Below are 16804 nucleotides of genomic sequence, written 5' to 3'. Positions count from 1 at the left end.
CCGCAACTAACACACACACAAAGTAAAGAAACACTCAACGACAAGCACAAGCGACGCTTCCAACTAAAATTGGGCGCAAATCCAGATTTAAGAAACAACATAAGCCCCACCGCGGTGGTCTAGTGGCTAAGGTACTCGGTTGTTGACCCGCAGGTCACGGTTTCGTATCCCGGCTGCAGCGGCTGCATTTCCGATAGAGGCGGAAATGTTGTAGGACCGTGTGCTCAGATTTGGGTGCGCGTTAAAGAACCCCAGGTGGTCGAAATTTTTGGAGCCTTCCACTACGGCGTCTCTCAAAATCATATGGTGGTTTTGGGACGTTAAACCCCACGTATCTATTTAACCAACAACATACAGACATGCACAGTCTTCACACAGCCTTACGCTATCCAGCTATCGAACAATGTCTTCTCCTATAATTACATTGTCACCAACGGTTCACTGATACAAGTTTCCCCTTTATCCTTACTGTAATATGCTTCCATCAACTCACGCGCAGCTTTATGCCTACTTCTACCTAGAATCTTAAACTCGTTAAAACTTGGTACACACCCGCAGGCTTTACAATGCATAGGCAAATGCGCCAAGCTATCTTTCATTAAATTTTTTTCTTGCTCCTTAACCCGTTCATCGATACAGCGCCCGGTAGTTTCGATTTACGATTTCCCACAAAAAAAGGGAATCTCATAAACAATGCCTTTAGCGCATTTCCCGTACATCGTGCCATGTTTCTTGCCGCATCCCTGACGGCTCGCCTCCCCGAGCATTTCTCGGGCACAGCTGAGCCAGTTTTACGGGCGCGGAAAAGGCGAAAGGTACTCCATACCAGCCTGCTACCTTTTCAGGTTGTGGGAGACCTTATGAACATACGGAATCACTGAAGGTCTTACGGTTTCTTTTCCTTGTTCCCCCTTGGCAGCTCTAGTACCTTCACTTTTTTCTTTTCCGCAAAAGCGCTTCGGAGACAGCTGTCAATAACGAGTCATTATTGACTCGTTTATGGCATTCTCTTTTCTTGTGGCAACTCGTACATCGATCGGGACTACCGGGCTCTGTATTAGTGAACGGGTTAGGGAGCATGAATTAACTTTAATAAAAGATGGCTTGGCGCATTTGCCTATGCATTGTAAAGCCTGCGGGTGTGTACCACGTTTTAACGAGTTTAAGATTCTAGGTAGAAGTTGGCATAAAACTGCGCGTGAGTTGATGGAAGCATATTACAGTTAGAAGAAAGGTGATAATTGTATCAGCGAACCGTCGGTGACGTTGTACTTATCGGAGAAGAGATTGTTTGATAGCTGGATAGCGTAAGGCTGTGTGAAGACTGCGCATGTCTGCATGTTGTTACTTAAGTCTGGATTTGCGCCCGGTCTACTTTAGTTGAAAGTGACGCTTGTGCTTGTCGTTGAATGTTTCTTTACTTTGTGTGTGTGTGTGTTATTTGTGGCCAAAGCATGTCAGTAAGCAAGTACCAACTAGGCCAACAATCAGTATTGTTACTCTCGCTCTCTCTCTTTGCTAACACGCATTGTCAGTATCACTGATCTTCACAATAAGATCAGTGTGCAGTGTCAGTAACTGCAGCGTAACGGCTATTTTCCGGCTCTTTTTACTCTTAATTACTTAGCTGCATGCCGTCGGCTCTCTTGACACAAAGTGTAGGCAAATGTCATCGCTCTCACGATGAAGGTTTGCTGCATGGTATAATTTTTTGCTTTCATTATTTCCAAGCGAAGGTTAAAAAGAAAGATGTTGCTCCAGCCTAACCTAACCTAACTTAATGTTGCTCTTTAGCGTCCATTTACGAGCACGTTGGAAGCGAGCGTCACGAGAACATGGGACTAAGTAGGAACGAATCAGGAAGTCCACGTCGAGACGCACGCGCTAAGAGCACGGAGATAGCCGCTGCCATCAAGAACTGCAGCATCACCGCGTACGCCGTGCATCCTCGCGGTGGGTGGTATACATGTACGCGAAGACGAAGCGGTGCTGTCGACTCACTGCGAGACTTGGATCGTGAGCTTTCAAAGTTCGGCTCCCGCTGTCAGACGTGTGTGCTCCTTGGTCGATCTAGCTGACCGTTGTACCGATCGAATGTGCCCTATAGGGGCCGCTCTCGCTGCCGTCAACCGCTGTAGAAAACCGCATGCGCTTCTCTATAGCAAAGGTCTGGTCACGCAGTCCTTGCACGCACGCGCGCACTATACTGGATAGCATCCGTTGCGAGCGCATATATCTGAGCGGCGACAGTCACGTATTGCAGTTGCAGAAATAGAATCTGACGAGGGTGAGCAGTGAAATCCCCTTTGCACAACACGTCCGACGACGCACGAGTGACGAGAAGACGGAAGGCAAGAAACAGGACGCATAGATTTATCCTGCCTGCTAATCTAGGTAGGTGCATGCTCTGTGCATTGAACAAAGCGAAATGGCCAGGAACATATTTTGTATTTTTCTATTTTCTTCATTCCTCATTCTTTTAATTTTCTATCTATCTATCTATCTATCTATCTATCTATCTATCTATCTATCTATCTATCTATCTATCTATCTATCTATCTATCTATCTATCTATCTATCTATCTATCTATCTATCTATCTATCTATCTATCTATCTATCTATCTATCTATCTATCTATCTATCTATCTATCTATCTATCTATCTATCTATCTATCTATCTATCTATCTATCTATCTATCTATCTATCTATCTATCTATCTATCTATCTATCTATCTATCTATCTATCTATCTATCTATCTATCTATCTATCTATCTGTATATGCTTCCTCTCAATTCCATGAAATAGTCGCGGAAATATTTACATATGGTCGTTATATGCATTATCGTAACATAGAGAGAGGGTTTTTCACAGAACGGCAGAGAGGTCAGCCTGAGTGATAGTATGCACAAGCCTGCTACTCCACACAAAGAAGGGGAATGAAGAAAAATAGTAATGGATGACGAAAACACGTGAAAATATTGGAATGACGCAATGTTTCAGTACGGATGCATGAACGTACTCGATACAACGAAGAGCACTTAAACGTGCGTGGACGCTTGCGTCAGGCTGATGCGCGCATATATAGTCAGGGCAGCCTCGCCCATACATTTTGGCAGCGGTGATCGCTGAATTCCCACGTTCCCCACCCCTCATGAACCACCGCCGGGTGCCGGACCTTCTTGGGAGGACCGAGCGGTGGTCCCTTGTAGAAGCTTGTAACCTGCCACGGGAGTGAAAGACTTCGAAGTGACCTCGTCATTGAAACATGGCGAACGAGGCAGCAGGGGACGATGCAACAAAACCTGTAGGTTGGCAGACCATTCCGGTGGTCGCCTGTCTCGACTCTGCGCATATGGAAGGACTACATGTACGCTCTGACAATTACAAGCACTTGTGGGCATGTCATGCGTTTCCTCGCATATGCACGTACATGCGGTGCTTTAGATTATGTTAGGGTGATTCTTGAAGAACGCTTGCGAGTTCTTGGTGCGACGTGTACAGTTTCACACCCGCCCACAAAAGTTTATGGAGCGTGAGCTCCGCTGCAAATGTGAATCTCTGCTCTGTTGTTGCACGGCTCTTCCAACCTAGCAGGTATCGGCGTTGTTAACGGCTATGTTAAAACGATAGCATTTAAGAGGTCGTTTCGCAGAAATTGAAGCGTCGGTGTCGGCGTCATGGGTTGTGAGCGAAAAACTATCATCTTAATCTGTGCGCGAGTGAAAAAAATTGAGAACGATGCAAGTAATAAAATAATTGATAAAAGAAATCCTGGATCAGAGTCGGGACTGCAGAACCAGGCTCGTTTGCGTGGCAAGCAGATGTTCTAGCCTTGCGTCTGCTTGTGAAGGCAGTGAAAATACGTTCCTCCACACGCTACTGCGCCTATTTCCTTAAGGGATCGTAGTGGGTGCGTAGTAAGTTCGAAAAGGTTTAATGCACCAAATGAATTAATTGCGCACTAGAGAACATGATATCGGTATCGCGTTCAACTCCTAAAGGCTAAGCTTCAGGGTCCCCTAATTTTTCTCAGTCAAAGCGAGATTTTATGTATAGATTTTTGGGCAAAAGGGCTAGTTGGTTCATATTCGAACTGAAACAGCGCCGAAAAGGCCGGACGAGGAGAAGGACACGTATACATAATGCGTATTCTAACAAAAGGTGCTCTAGCTAGGGCAGTTGTGTCAGCACGCCTTTTGTTATGCCTTTGTATTAGGATGTCAGATTTCTTGATGTAACCGTTTTGCACGTGCAGTAGGAATGACCACGTGATAAACTGCCATATCTCTTGTAACTTTCTCATTTTTATTTTTATTTGGCAGAAAATGGCAAGAAGGGCTACGTTAGAGCCGGCTATCCCAACATCATGACAGTAATGTACAGGATAAACACACAAACAAGAAAAGTTAAGAATAAAAAAAACTAATCAGAGGCACTATGTACATACTATATACGTTATAGGGTTTCTGATGCATGAATGAGCACAATGTGCACGGGCATAGTCCAGTTAATATATATGGATCGCATTGAGGAGTCCATACAAATAGTGGCAAGGTATAGTATGAACTAAATACAGTTATATAATTAGATTTGTGTCCATTAAAATATAGAAAGCGCTCACTGCGCGCCTTTGCTTATCAGATTGTGGCCACGGTCCAAGTATATTTCTAATCCTAAATGGCCGTCTGTCGAATCGGTTCACGCGATCACCCAGTTCAGCTCGTTGTTGATCATATTGCGGACATTCTATAAGAATATTCTCCTCTGACGTATCAACATGATCACAGGACATTCTATAAAAATATTCTCCTCTGACGTATCGACATGATCACAGTGTGGGGACGCCCTTCTTTTTATGCGGCATAAGAAGTGAGGTGTAAATGCAACACCTAATCGTAGACGGTGCAGTAGTGTGTCAAATCGTCACTCGATCTCTTGACTAGGTGAAAATCATATAGACGTATCTATTTGATATAGGAGCGATGACTTTGTATTTTTGTCAAACCAAGCGTACCTGCCTAATTTGTGGCACAGTTCAGGAAGAGCCTTCTTACTTTCTCAGAAATAAACGGGTGCTGGTGTCAAGTGAACTTTAGCTCCAGCAGCTAATTTGTCAGCAATTTTGTTTCCTATCACTCCTACGAGACTTGGAAGCCACTGAAAGCATGTCTTGTGGCCGTCCAGGTAACACATGGTATTTTTAATATTTAATATATGATTCCATAATCTAGATAAAAATAAAAATCCTTAATCATTTGCAGTGCTCCTTAGGGGTCAGAATATATTACCCTGTTTACCTTTGCTTGCTTTCAACAATAAATTTTGAAATTTTAATATTGCAACAAGCTCTGCTGCTGTAGACGATGTCTTTCGAGAAAGTCGGAAATATTTTTCTATATTATATGCATCTATATGAAAAGCTACAGTCGAGCTTTCGTCTATTGAAGAGCCATCCCTGAACACAAATGTGAAACGGTCTCGATAATTACACATTTGTTGAAGCGTTGGAAATGTGGCTTCAAACTAGTGTATCGAAGATTTATTTTTTATCTCTTTGATGTTCAAAGTGACTGGAGAAGATGTAAGCTGCCAAGGAGGAAGATTGATATCTGGCCGCAATGAATATTGTCCTTTTTGAAGTGCCACCTCATAAGCTCGCAAGGCACGTGTCACCAATTCACCCGTTTCTTTGAATAAGTTTTTTCACGAAGCGAGTGGGGCATAATGCCTTTGCGATAAGTGGAGGAAGTGGCGGCAGAGTTCTTAAATGCGAAGAACTTGAATTAGTGGTCTTTTTGCTTCTGTGATTACGAGGACACTGTGAGCTGTGTGCGGGATGCCCAGGCAAATACGAAGACTGCGGGCTACTATGTCGTTTAGATTACGCTCATTTTTCTGAGACATATGTACTTTGCATCACTGGTAATGCATATGCGATGGCTTGTCGAGTAAGAGCCCTATGACCTTCAGAAGGGATTATGATGTGCCACCCAATTTGGTTCCTGTATTACATCGGAAAACATTCAGTGTCTGGTTGACCCGATCTTCAATTTTGGAAATATGAGGTCCTCAGGTTAGCATGCGGTCCAAAGTTATGCCAAGCAAACGATGCTTACGCACAACTACCACAGTTTGGTTGACCGAGAGGTTTAGCTGCATGGTCATGACGTCTTCTAGTAAAAGGTAACACCGCAGATTTCTCTGCTGAAACGTCCATGCCGCATTTTGTCAGAAAGTGCACCGTTATATCTATATATGCCTTCGTGAAGCGGATCCTGCACTTCTCGACATTCATGCCTTGACGACCAGAGGCAGATATCGTCTGCGCACATTGAAATATGTACTAATTATGGCAAGAGAGTCGGCAGTTGGTGTATTACAACGTTAAACAGTATAGGGCTTAATACAATTCCTTGGGGTATACACCTGCTTTCAGGCCTCGTGGCGTGGTGCTGCCAGTGCTTGTGGCCATGAATACAGTTCGGCCAGTCAGAAAATCAGAAATCCAACGAGGTAGGTGCCCCATGATTTCTAGACTATATTACCCCGTACAAAACTTGTACTGTCTGTGTCAAAAGCACGCCTCATGTCTAGGAAAGCTGCAATTGTCATTCTTCCGAATATCATCTCGTGCTCCACATGAGGGACAAGGTCTAAAACAGAGTCTAAAGCACCACGACGTGGACGAAAACCAGATAATTGGTCAGAAAATCCATCACTGACTTCTATACACCACTGCAGTCGCTGTTGCACCATTCTCTCCATGACTTTGCTGATGCAGTTGATGAAGCTTACTGTTCAAAATAATGACAGCACATTTGCGAGTTTACCGCGTTTAGGAATTGGAATGACTTTTGCCATGTCATTTGAAGGTGGTATTTATTATATGCAAATACTGAATAAACTTGCAGTTGTCACTGCGCCTTTTGTACATGTCCTTCCCTTCGTCCGGCCTTTCGTTGTCTCCGGCGCTGTTTTACTTCGAGCTTTCTTGGAAATGTCACGTTCGGCAAACTCCTGGCCTGTGGTTGTGGTAAGTGGCCGAGTGGGGGTGGGGGGGGGGGTTGTGATGACAAATGATTGTATGGAATGCTAGCGACAGATCATTCAAGAAAGTCCATCGCTCATCGCTCATAAGAGCAATGTGCTCTTAATTTCAGGCTTGTGTGGTTATTCACTTCGATTCTGATATTATAATAGTTCGGCGTTCGATTTGATTCACAAGAGACCTGTCCGATTTTAAATAGTCGAAGACCACAGTACCTAAACAGAACACTGCAAGACCTAAATAATTGAGTACTTGTGCCAGCTGTCACGAAGTTTAATACACAAATAGCCAAACTTGTAATGTAATAGAGAGAGGGGAAAAGGGCAGGTGAGGGGGCGGAAAGAAAGGTGTGAGGGCAGCTGAAAGAAAGGAGGGGAGAGGGTATACCATACTATAGCCATGTGCAGTATCGCACAGCAAGGGGTAGGAAAGAGGCGTAAGGTTGAAGTGGAGTATTGTGAGCTTGAGGTGGACGGAAAGAAGGATAGACGGCAGTATAGAAAGAGAAAAGGAGAAAAATCGGCAGAACACGTGGGAATCGACGTTATGCGAAGCATGCGGAGGGAGCCTAGTTGCAATATTTGTTTTATTGAGCGACATGTCATGAAATGATGCTAAGTAAATGTAAAAATGTTGCACGCACAGACATATGTTGAAGTGTTGCAGATGTTTACGTAACAAGTTGTTTGCACTTGCGCAACGATGTCAACTGGAACATGCGTATTGTCGTGATCCCACCGCTGCCACCAGTTGTTGCGGCTCGGGGTGCTGAGTCGTATCCCACCGATGCCAACCTGTTGTCGTGATCCCACCGCTGATCACCAGTTGTGATCCCGGGGTGCTGTGGTAGCGTGGTGTAGCTTCGGGTTGAGGAAACGACCGCTTACAAGATGGGGATACGAAAAACAAACAAGGTTTATGGCACTATCTACAAATATTTACAGCATAAGGTTAAGAGTTCACAAACCACGAGCGTGGTGGTTGAACCTTTACTTGGTCCAGAGCCTTCACAAACTACGAACGTGGTGGTTGAACCTTTTCTTGGTTCAGAGCCTTCACCAACTACGAACGTGGTGGTTGAACCTTTAACTGGTTCAGAGCGACGTCCTGCACTCTGCGGCGCCGTTATAAGCCCTGTCGGGCTCCTCCTTCTTCAGTGGAACACCAATCACATACACACACAACAGGTGAGGGGTACGAGCATGCACGGCGCACGTGAACAGCCAATTTCGAGTCAAGATCACTGCACTTAAAGGTGGCGCCAGAGAGTCTCTTGCTCGTCGTGTATGTCGCTGGTCGAGGGGTTCCAAGCTTCGGACAGCAGACATCAAACGGTCCGCCAATCTGTCCGCTCAATTAGCAGGGCACTTTGTGGCGGCGGTCGCCGTTTCTACAAAGGAAGACGCTGTCTTTGTTGTCCCCTCTGGAACGGCTTACCGCTTCGTGGCGACGTGACGTCTCATCCGCCGGCTAGCCGGGACAATACCTGGCGGGCATAAGCATTCGGCGAGTCGGCTACTTGTTTGAGGGTTAAAAGAGCGCCGCTCCCCCGTCAGATCTCGACGCTGGTTCCAAGAAAACCTGGGTTCCAGGCGTGGGAACGCGGCCCGGCTACGCTTCTCAGCGACAGCATGGCGCCTGCTGACGCCGGTCATAACAGCTTCCCCCTCGCCAGATGAGTCACGGAGGGCAGCGGTCAACACTGCTGCTCGCAGGGACGACGAAAGGGTCCGTAGTCGAATCCCAAGAACTCGTCTTCGCTTGTGGCATGGTCTGAGTAAAGGCCGAATCTTCGACACCGTTTCTGCAACTGGACCACATGCACAAGCAAGCACTCGGCCCCCTTCGATCAAACCAAGCCAAAAGAGGGATGGAAACCAATTTTCATTTCCTAGCTTTAACAAAAGCTCACACTCAAAACTCTCAGGACTCACTTGAGCTGAAAAACCGGACGTGCTACCTTACAAATTTACATAAGATGCACGAAAAAAAAAACTAAAATATCAATTTTGATACAGAAAGAGCACCCCAGAATGGCTTAGAAAGAGCGGCTGAGCGCGTCAGCGTTTCCATTCAGTTTGCCCTTTTTTTTTTACCTAATGTCAAAATAATATTTTTTTTCCCTTTAAGAATCAAGCTCTGCCTCACAAGGCGACTGTTCTTTTATGTCACGGTTTGCAGCCAAGTAAGGGGAAAATGGTCTGTCCCTACTTTAAATTTAGCACCTCTGAGATAACCTGCAACTGATGAATGGCCTACACAAGGCAAGCGCATTCATTTCCTGAAGCGCAGTACGTTATCCCACGAGAGCCCAAATTCTGGTGCAAGCAAAGCGCAGCTTTGCTTGATACCATTGTCGTCCTGATATAAAACAGCAGGCTCTTTTTCATCGCTGACTACTTTCATCGGTTCTGTCCCACTGAGAGCATCAGTCAGGAACTCGGATTCAGTGAGCGCTAATTTTGTCCGAACGTCCGTCTTTGTTTACGGCCGCCCATAATTGTCTTCCACTGAGACATAAAGCTCTCTAGCCTTTCTGAATCTTTGGCCTACACTGTGGCCAAAATACTCTTAGTTTGCTCAGAATTAGAAAAAGCTTCCCGTTTCGCTCATATGATCCTTGATCAATTGTCTTCAAAGAAAACCAACAAAACAGAGACAAACACTTCTTTCTAGAAGGTTCGTTTGGTTGAAGCCAATTGCCTTTGCTAATGCCTCTGAGTAAATCTCACTGGGCTCTCCTGAGCGTTCAATTACTCTCATTTCTAAGCATTGCAAAATACACGGCGCTATTAACCAAACGCTTAATCCCTCACACTTTGTCTTTCTTACGTTACATTGTAACACACCGTGTACAACACAAAAATAACCATAGGTAAAAACACCTGAAAAGCACCTCACAACAACCGCGAAGGTTTTTTTATAAAACCGTGTGCCAATGGCTCTCAAGTCTCATAACGCGCAACGACAACTCCTCTGTGTTGCGCCAAACTTAACCATTTTACGAAATCATCTGGTCTATGTTAATATCTTCTTCCTTAAATGCCAATTCACGCCACATCCACATGACCGTAAAGGCATACGATATTAAACTAAACCTTTGAAACACTAAAAAAAACAAAAATTTTTTTTTGTTTTTACCTTCTCGGTATATTCGTACAAATGATTAATGGACTTCAATTTTCAGCCTTTAGTTCGGTGGTTTTCCTTTTCAAAAATTTACTCCGCATCATGTGACTTACAAACTCAAACCGACCAATATGCCTCTCCAATTCAATAATCAGTGGCCATACTTAACACGCACGTGCAACCATTGTTAAAACTGACCGCCCCCTTTTCTCAACTAGATTCCTCTGAATCGCACACGATGGGGTCGTGGTCCCGGCAGTTTTGGAGCACGCCCGAGGCTACAAAATGCACAAACACTAAGCAGTGCACTTCCGTCACACCAAATTTTACCCTTCGGCCTATTCCCCGTAGGAATTTGAAAGTGACGCCAGTAGCTCGGAGGGAGCCTGTGCCATTTTCTCTTTGTATTCAACCCTGCGCGGTATTTAGCCACTCTGCCCTTTCGACTTTGACCCTTCGGGCAAGGCCGCTTTTCCGAAGTCGTTGAGCTGAACCGCGCGCTTCGTTGGGGTGACGCACCTCCCTTTCTCCCTCCACACCTGGCTCGCCGCTTGTGCCTCCATGAACAGCCCCATAGACGTTTCCTTAAACGGATTAGTGGCCTACCCTTTCGTCTTTCGCGGGACGGTGTGGGACTAGTCCTATGCTTAGGCAGTGCCGAACGCTTTCGCTTCTTCCTTTTTCTGCGATGTTTGCAAACCTGCTCGGTGTTATCGCTGTACTGCTGAAGCGTGGCGTTCTTGCCCTCATCAGCCACTGCGCTAACCATGCCTAAATTTGACAATGTCGAAAGGTCCCCCTGAGGCACGAAGAAGGTTTCCAGCCTCTTACTGGGCCCATTAGGGCTGCTGGCACCCTCCTCATCCACGCAAGGAGCGTCTTCCGACATCGTCCCCACCTCCAGACCGGCCACGGCCTCGTTCTGTACATCATTTACATGGATGCATTCGAGAATATGCGGGCCCTTCTCTGGCGCAATCTGTTCCTGTCGCGCTTTATGAGGCGCCTCAGCTTCCGGCGCTTTGCGACGCGCCTCGCTTTCAGACTCCGGTGCGAGTCTTTCTTTCTTTTTGCTAACCGAGTTTACAAATCTCCTGATTAGCTCTGATTTAATAACTTCATAGTTGTTCGCGTGCTGCTCACTGAGTCGCGCAACAACATCCGCTGCCTCGCAGGGCAGAACCGTGCGTAGCTTCTGAGACCAGGTGTCTCGCTCACACTTCAGTTGACTACACTTTCGTTCAAAGAGTCTAAGATACAGGCCCATATCCCATGATACCTCATATGGCTGCATGTACCTAGACATCTCGAACTCTGCCTCATTTTCGAGAAGTACTCCTCGCTGGGGTCCCATTTTCATACGCAACTCATAGTCTTGTTCGAAAAACTTTCTCTTGAGGCCTTCTCTTTCGTGTTCACTCTTTCCTTCCATCTGAGCTGCTCTTAGTTTTCTTTCGATGATGAGGTCCCATTCTTCACTTAGTTCCTCATCATCAGCCCCCAAATCATTAATCGCTTGAATGATTATGGGTTTTCGTGCCAAACCCTTTGTATCGATCCCCAATTCCTCACACAACAGCAACAAGTCTGACTTCTGCAGCTCCCGTAAGTCCATGATCGTACTGAGTGCTCGCTACTTCCAAAATAACTTTCCGAAACGGCGAAACTGAGTCTTTCGGCAAAGTTAACTACCAGTTCTAAAATTTAACCCTCTTTTAGAACCTGGTTCACTCAAAGGAAAAGCCAAGCACTCACCCATACGTGATCCATGTCTCGAGCCAGCTGCTTCTCCTGGGCCGACTGTTGTTGTCACTTGTAGCTTCTAATCCCTCCACTGCCAACCAGTTGTTGTGGCTCGGGGTGCTGATTCGAATCCCACCGATGCCAACCAGTTGTTGTGGATCCCACCTCCGGTTGACGAAGGAAGAAGCAGGACGTTGGAGGATGCGAAAAACAGAACAAGGTTTATGGCACTATCTACAAATATTTACAGCATAAGGTTAAGAGTTCACAAACCACGAGCGTGGTGGTTGAACCTTTACTTGGTCCAGAGCCTTCACAAACTACGAACGTGGTGGTTGAACCTTTTCTTGGTTCAGAGCCTTCACCAACTACGAACGTGGTGGTTGAACCTTTAACTGGTTCAGAGCGACGTCCTGCACTCTGCGGCGCCGTTATAAGCCCTGTCGGGCTCCTCCTTCTTCAGTGGAACACCAATCACATACACACACAACAGGTGAGGGGTACGAGCATGCACGGCGCACGTGAACAGCCAATTTCGAGTCAAGATCACTGCACTTAAAGGTGGCGCCAGAGAGTCTCTTGCTCGTCGTGTATGTCGCTGGTCGAGGGGTTCCAAGCTTCGGACAGCAGACATCAAACGGTCCGCCAATCTGTCCGCTCAATTAGCAGGGCACTTTGTGGCGGCGGTCGCCGTTTCTACAAAGGAAGACGCTGTCTTTGTTGTCCCCTCTGGAACGGCTTACCGCTTCGTGGCGACGTGACGTCTCATCCGCCGGCTAGCCGGGACAATACCTGGCGGGCATAAGCATTCGGCGAGTCGGCTACTTGTTTGAGGGTTAAAAGAGCGCCGCTCCCCCGTCAGATCTCGACGCTGGTTCCAAGAAAACCTGGGTTCCAGGCGTGGGAACGCGGCCCGGCTACGCTTCTCAGCGACAGCATGGCGCCTGCTGACGCCGGTCATAACAGTATTAGCAACACCAGAAGCTGATATGAAGCACTGATGTCCGCGAAGATGCTGGCCCTGGACACTGCTACATAAATCAACGTCAGCGCACGGCACCTAACCACAATTGACGTTAACCCGACGTGACGGCAGTATTAAAGGAGTTCACATGTATTTTTATGAAGTTAGGTGGGCAGCACTGCAACCACTATTGAAGTTTCACGAAGATTAGCGTCTATTTGAAAAGTAGTTCCGAGACCTGGCGTAGCCCTGCGGTAGAATGCTTGACTGCCATGCAAAATGCTTGGATTCGATTCCTGCTTGGACCCTGAAATTCATTTGCATTCATCGGGGGGTCAACGCTGCCTATGTCAGCTTTTTCTTAACATGGACATTTATTCTGTGCCATCGTTGGGTCGACGCTACTGATGTCGGGTATTTCTCAACGCTTACGCATTGAAATTGCCTATGTGTGTTCTCGTCGTTCCTAAATAGATACTAAGTGTCAATCACCTCAATCACCATTGGCACATACCCCCATACCAGCGACCCATACCCGCCCGTGGGTATGTGCCACTGTCTGACTGGAAGTGTTGGACGACGTACGCGACGGGATTGTGAGATTCTTTATGTCTTTACCAGCGCGTCATGTTCGTTAAACCATCTTACCCTCCCATGCTAATTTTGGTTCACGCCAAGTTAAGGGGTAACCACGAGAGCACCCAAACGTAAGTGGCTAGATAGATAGATAGATAGATAGATAGATAGATAGATAGATAGATAGATAGATAGATAGATAGATAGATAGATAGATAGATAGATAGATAGATAGATAGATACGCTAAAAGTCGCGGTTCGCTTAGAAATGCTTCGCATTGAAAAAAATGCAAGGAGTTGAAGAAAGAACTCTATCTGCGTTTGCCGGTTGGTGGCGCCTGCTTGCCAGCTCCACTGTTTTATTCGGTTGCATGGCTACGGAATTGACTCTATTCTTTATCACACTTTGCCTTCTTTATTTTTCGTCTCTCTTTATCTCTCTCTCTCTCTCTCTCTCTCTGTGGCGGTCTTTATTAGTGACAGTGAAGCATGGATGAAAGAAAAAGTGCGCACGTGAATGCACACAAGCGAAACGCAGAGAAGAGAAGCAAACGAACAACAACAACAACAACAACAACAACAACAACAACAACAACAACAACAACAACAACAACAACAACAACAACAACAACAACAACAACAACAACAACGACAACAAGACAACTAGGACCGTATGGCGTTTGCATCTGCATATGTTTGTACGGACAAAGTACAGGACGAACAGGGCTGTGTTCGGCGAACGCGTGGCGAATTCGTGGATCTCGAGGTCGTCCAACGTCTTTCGTCGTTGTCACGGTGGTCGTGTCCGGTGCGCTCTTGAGGCTTGCTTGACAACGCACGTACGCGCGCACACATGCGCGCACGAACGCACGCACACGGCCGTCACCCGAATCGTGCTGTCCCACACACGACAGCTCAGATGGGACACGACGCCACATCTGGGTCAGTCACGTTCGTCGTCGCTCTTTTTTGAAGATCCACCATGCAGTAAGAGAAGACAAACGGAGGGGACCACATCGGCTTCGCCTGCTCTAATTATGCATGCATTTATGTCGTACATCCCTGTACTTCCTTTCACTCTCTCTCTCTTTACCTTTTCTTAGCTTTCTCTTCCTCTCACTCGACATGACGGTTTGTCTCCAAGCAGCGATGCAGGACTAGCCTTGTAAGACGCTCATTAATATACTTGTACTTCTTCCTTTCATCCCTTCTTTCGTTCGGTGAGTCCGGCTTTGGACATGACGTATCCGTGAGTAAGTTAGCAGCGATAACGCGTCAAGTGCTCCTATAACACATCGTCTGCTGCTCCTGTAATGGCCGCAGCCTTTTTGTTTTCTGCAATATAATGGGTGAAAATAACGCATGCACGCGTATATACACAGTGAAAGAGAATCTTTTTTTATCGCATACGTCTTAAATGCTGCTCTAAAAGGCAGGACGTGCAAGCACGCATACAAGAAGCCTAATTAGGACACCTCAAGCGCCACCATATGATTATGAGAGACGCCGTAGTGGAGGGCTCCGGAAATTTCGACTACCTGGGGTTCTTTAACATGCACCCAAATTTGAGCAAACGGACCTACAACATTTTCGCCTCCATTGGAAATGCAGCCGCCGCTGCCAGGATTTGAACTAGCGACCTGTGGGTCAACAGCCGAGTACCTTAGCCACTAGACCACCGCGGCGGGGCTCCCACGTATGCGAATCTCCAGACTTTTTACGCGTACTGTCTTCAGGGGGCTCTGCACTGAATATGAGTGCATACGTCATGGATCACCTCACTTGGGCTGCAACAATTACTTAGACCATCGACCGCAACGCCCCCTTCAACGCCGATTGAGACAACGGCGTGATAGAACACCAACACTGCATCAAACGCGAAATAACGAAAAGATATTCTTTTTTTCCCAGAACGCTGGATGACTGGAATTTATTAACAAGTTAGCAAGTGTTGCAGTCATCGCTGGCAAGTTTTACTTTTTTTTCTGTGTTCATGAACCTGGTTCTCATTTATATTTCGTTTATATGTATACATGCGTTATGTGTGTCCAAACTTGTTACATTGAGTATGCACTAAGAAAATGCTATAACCACTCTTTAATATGCTCAATTTGCGATAATTTAAAATGCACGCAGTACTGTAGACACCAAGTTGATTTTCACCACGTGGCGATAATAAAGAGACTGAGAACTCGAGAACGTGCCAAGAGACCAAATATAGGCCCTAGCGGAAGTTAACAAATCCTGAGCTATAGTCACCATTTCAAGCATATTTTTCGCCATCAAAGTAGGAGTCGTATATTTATAAAGCGCGTTTAAAATTCACAGACAGACCTGAGCCTTGCAGCTGGATTACGGAGTCACTCGGCTTGCTGTACGCAGCCTGATGCTTTCATGCCCGTCATAATAAGCAGAGTTAATGAGTTAGTTAATAAGAGATGATAAGTTAGAGCTCGTATATCTATCTACGTTGCATTCAGTACTGTCTACGAAGCAAAATAAGTTGCACGCTGAGAAACTGTGCTGCATTCGCGGCAACTAGACAGGGTGTCCCAAGTAACTTTAGCCAGAGTTTAAAAATAGGCAGGTACACGCAATAACGACGCGATCAAATCTCATGTTTGTCACCGTTGCCTGGAGTTAGTCAGACTATTCTTTGTGTTTTAAAGTATTGTTTAATGAGATCTGATTAGTTAACTAACTCTTGAAGGAACGGAGATGGATGAAAAAGTTTTAATGAAAAAGTTGTAGGGTGGTTTGCAAAACCTTCGAATAGGTAGTTTCAAACTTTATATCTGTTAAGTATCAGTGTTTTTCTGCTAATAACGAATGCCCGCGAAGTACCAAAAAAAGTACCACGTGACAATCCCGCTCGCGCGTCAGTGCGCACGATGATTCTAATGCTCCCTAACGTTCCGCGTACGAACGACCACTGCATTTGCCCCATTGTGCTCTCTCGACAGGGCCGCAAAGATAGTGCTGGCGTTGCGACGAACACGTTTTGTATCCGCCGGAATAACGATAACCACGATAACGACTGCTTATCGCTGCCATGAACCGCTGCGAAGGAAGCGTGTCGTTCGTACGCGGAACGTTAGAGAGCACTAGAATCATCGTGCGCACTGACGCGCGAACGGGGTTATCACGTGGTATTTTTTCGTACTTCGCGGGCATTTGTAATTAGCAGAAGAACACGAATACTTGACGTATAAAGTTCGAAACTATCTATTCGGACATTTTTCAAACCGACTCACGACTTTCCCATTGAATTTTTTATCCATCTTCATTCCTTCAAAAGTTATCCAATCAAACTGATCGAATTAAACAATATTTCTGGAAAC

The 16804-nt window shown here is 46.0% G+C and overlaps 1 protein-coding gene across 9 annotated transcripts in view; it reads right to left on the bottom strand.

Moving 5' to 3' along the window:
- LOC142817866 (uncharacterized) overlaps positions 1-16804 on the bottom strand; it is a 246100-nt gene that overhangs the window by 123353 nt on the left and 105943 nt on the right. Inside the window, exon 1 of one of the 9 annotated variants that reach the window (XR_012895396.1) lies at positions 2002-2140. The exons of the other annotated variants lie outside the window; for them this stretch is intronic. The gene's annotated coding sequence lies outside the window, so the exon portion shown is untranslated. Of the gene's footprint in view, positions 1-2001; positions 2141-16804 lie in introns of those variants that run through there. 9 annotated transcript variants of the gene reach the window in all.

Source organism: Rhipicephalus microplus, chromosome 5 (assembly GCF_043290135.1).
Source record: "Rhipicephalus microplus isolate Deutch F79 chromosome 5, USDA_Rmic, whole genome shotgun sequence".
NCBI lineage: Eukaryota > Metazoa > Arthropoda > Arachnida > Ixodida > Ixodidae > Rhipicephalus > Rhipicephalus microplus.
The sequence above is the reverse complement of the archived record's forward strand: the minus strand, read 5'-3'. Positions and strand labels throughout refer to the sequence as shown.